Raw genomic sequence first — 3,608 nt, 5'->3', positions numbered from 1 at the left:
GAGGTCAAGAACCTCTAGTTGTTTTGTCATTTAAAAACACCGCATTGAAATCTCATGGAAATGGACATTTCTGAGCATGGAGGTCCACATGCATGTCTCAGTTGATTCTAGTAATTCTAGTGAATCTTAACCCTAAGATTAACGTCTTTTTATCCCCATATTTTAATACAGAGTGGGTTATGCAACATTTCACAGTTGTAAGGCTTTTGCGAGAAGGACAGCAACATTTGATCAATGGGTTATAAAGTCCTTTTAAAGTTTCTAGTTGATTTGATGTTATAAAGGTACATTATGCAGAGCATGAATGTTTAAATGTTACATTTATGCATTTGAATGATGCTTTTAACCAAAGCAACATACATTGCATTCAGAGTATACATTTTATCAGTTCATGCATTACTCAGGAATCAGACCGGTGACAATTTCCTACTATTTGAGCTACAGAAAAGTATGTGACAAAAACAACCAATCATGCAAAAACTTTTAATGTGCTATGTTTAGTTTTTAACGTCTGAGGGAAATATCAACTCATCAATCAATGACTCTATAAATTAATCAATAAACCAATTAACATTTTCTTTTGCAATAAATAAATGTCATAATCATACACTGACATATATAAATAAATTAAATAAAGTAAATATGCTAATGCTCCTTTGTGATAGATAAACAAACAAATTAATTAATTGTCATGCTCCTCTACAAAAAATATATACATAAAGCGACATACTCCTGTCCATTTCCTTTAATTTTTGTTCTTTTTTACTTTGTTTTCACAAGACAACCACAGTGGATTTATGTGGCAATATTTACACAGATGGAGTTATTTAAATGGATTGCCTGCTTGTTGCATGCTGTATTTGTCCAATCAAAGTTATAAATATTGTCAATTAAAAATACAAATAATAATGTTAACTCGTGTGGAATGAAATCATGAAATCTCAAAACCTGACCACCAGGGCAATATTAATAACCACCTGGGTAAAATACTGTATGAACAGTGTAAAACATTCCTATAGCTCAAATAGTAGCTGTAATAGTTCTATTTCAGGGAATGCATATACTGTAAAAAATAGCTTGATATCTCTGTAAAGCATCTGCCAAATGCCTAAAATGTACATGGAAAAGTTAAACCAGGGTTAAAAATGATAACCCAGAGTTATCAATTTCACATGTGAATGGTTTGCTTAGAAAGATCTGACAGCACTGCTCCACCTAAAACATCCTATAACTTTGCTCCATTTAGAATGGGATAACGTCCCTACACCATTACCTTGTCAAAAGTGCCTTTAAGGTAACGTCTTCATTGCATCCGGGCCTTCTGAGGAACATAAAGGGACAACAGTGCACCAAATTCACAACCCTCCCCAAGGGGTCACACTGACAGTATCCCATTTCTCTCGCTGTACTCTCTGTCTACAAATCCTAGTAAGCTAACAGCAGATAATTCGTTTCAGACAGAGCACAGTATGAGAGCTCTCCTGGCTTTGTGAGCCATCACACTAAATCCCACCTCAAATAAAAGAGGCATGGGAAAGTAACTTTATGCAGGATTTTTTGACATTGCGATGGTGTTAACAGAGCTTAACCTTCTCCAGGTTGAATTTGATCAGGTGTCTGTTAAATGTCATCGCTGGCCTCCTGATTGAAGACTCCCTGCCTCGCTGTATTTAGATGAAGTTATTAAACATCTCTAGTCTGCCATTTACATAATGTCTTGGTATATTAGCGGGCGTTAGGTTAGAGCTGTGAAGTGAAAAATAAAGATGAGCATATACAGACCTTCGCTTTTTTAAATCAAAGCTGTTAGATTCTATTTAAACACATTTACCCCATTTACAGAAAATATCTTAATGAAAAATGTGGAAAAGCCCATGCATATACATGCACAACAACTTTTTCTATAGGCTATTTAATATGGAGTGAGATTAGTCTCAATAATTATTAATGCAAAAGACAGGATGCACACATGCGTAGCCTAATTGACATGCATGAAACCTAATTCACATGCACAAAAAAATATATATATATACCCAATATATATTGCCAAAAATACAGCTGTCTTGTGTTAACCACATTGTCCCAAATATTGGCCAAAATGAAGAAGGATTTATGCTCATTGCCCAGTTTTTGTGCAGCAACGCTAGGTACAGTGCCCTTCTGACAGTTACAGTGCTCCCTAGCTTTATATAATGATGAATAAACCTCACGAGAACTCAGTGTTCATGAATAACGGAATGTTTGTACTTACCATTTGTGCAACAGGATAAATAGATATCAGTATAGTTAAATTAAAGATTAAAAGTCAAAATGTCTTTGGTTCTCATGTGTCTTGCCATTGACATCAAACATTAAAGGGGTAGTTCACCCAAAAATGAAATACTGTCATCATTAGCTATTGGTAGCTGTCATCAGTAGCCGTCATTTTTTCCATATATGTAAGTCAATGGCTACCATCATCAGTTTGGTCACCAACATTCTTCAAAATATTTTTTATGTACAACAGCTGAAAGAAATTCATTCAGGTTTGGAACAACTTGAGGGTGAGTAAATGATGACAAAATTTTCATTTTTCGGTGAACTATCCCTTTAAACCTGTTCTTCACATACACAATATGTCTTAAAAATATTAATTTCTAACACATACTGGTATAATAGATCTCCTTTTTTGTGAAAACTTTACAGAAAATTGCATAATTGTCATTTTCGGATGAGCTATTCCTTTAATGCGCTCGTGCAGTTTTAAGGATTCTGCCCTCTGCTGACATTTTCAAGCAATCTGATTAAGGTTAACCTATGTTCTGTTAACCTTTAGCATATTGCATTGTATGTTCTGAGTGTCTGAACTGAATCTGGCCTTCCTGATGAGATGGCGAGAAAGAGCGAGAGAAACAACAGGGAAAGGCATGCCATTGATTTGCCATCCAATTCTGCTGCCGTAATCACCTGATTTTTCCAGACAAATATACAGGGGAATCGACGAGAATATCAAATTAGATCTCTCTCCCCCTGGCCTGCTCCCAACAGAACACATTTCCCTCAACCAAACGCTGTGTAACAAAGAGCTATATTTAAACCAAACCAGGAAATGTGGCTTTTTTGTGTGTGCGCGTTTGGCAGCTTTGATCATTTTAAATTGATTTTGCAAAGAGCACTGCCAAAATACTTTGCAAGAGCATGTGGTTTTGCCTGCATTTTGGAGAAACAAATGTCCCCAAACGAGTAGTAAAACCTGAAATCATCTACATTTAGGGGACAAGCCAACAGACCCCATGAGGAAAATGATTTGTAAAAAAGCCATCTGCAGTGAATGGGTGTCATTAGAACGAGAGTCCAAACAGATGAGATCATAATAATGGACTCTTTCAAATGCACAGCTTTTCACTTCACAAGACATTAATTGATGGACTGGAGTCTTGTGGATTACTCGTGGATTATTGTGATGTTTTTATCAGCTATTTTGAGTCTCATTCTGACGGCTCCCATTTACTGCAGAGGATCCATTAGTGAGCAAGTGATGTAATGTTAAATTTCTTAAACTCATTTACATCTTGGATGGCCTGAGGGTCAGTAAATTTCATTTATTTTTTTGGGGTGAACTGTTTGTT

The sequence above is a fragment of the Sinocyclocheilus anshuiensis genome, unplaced genomic scaffold, assembly GCF_001515605.1.
Source record: "Sinocyclocheilus anshuiensis isolate Anshui unplaced genomic scaffold, SAMN03320099.WGS_v1.1 scaffold465, whole genome shotgun sequence".
Lineage (NCBI taxonomy): Eukaryota > Metazoa > Chordata > Actinopteri > Cypriniformes > Cyprinidae > Sinocyclocheilus > Sinocyclocheilus anshuiensis.
The sequence above is the reverse complement of the archived record's forward strand: the minus strand, read 5'-3'. Positions refer to the sequence as shown.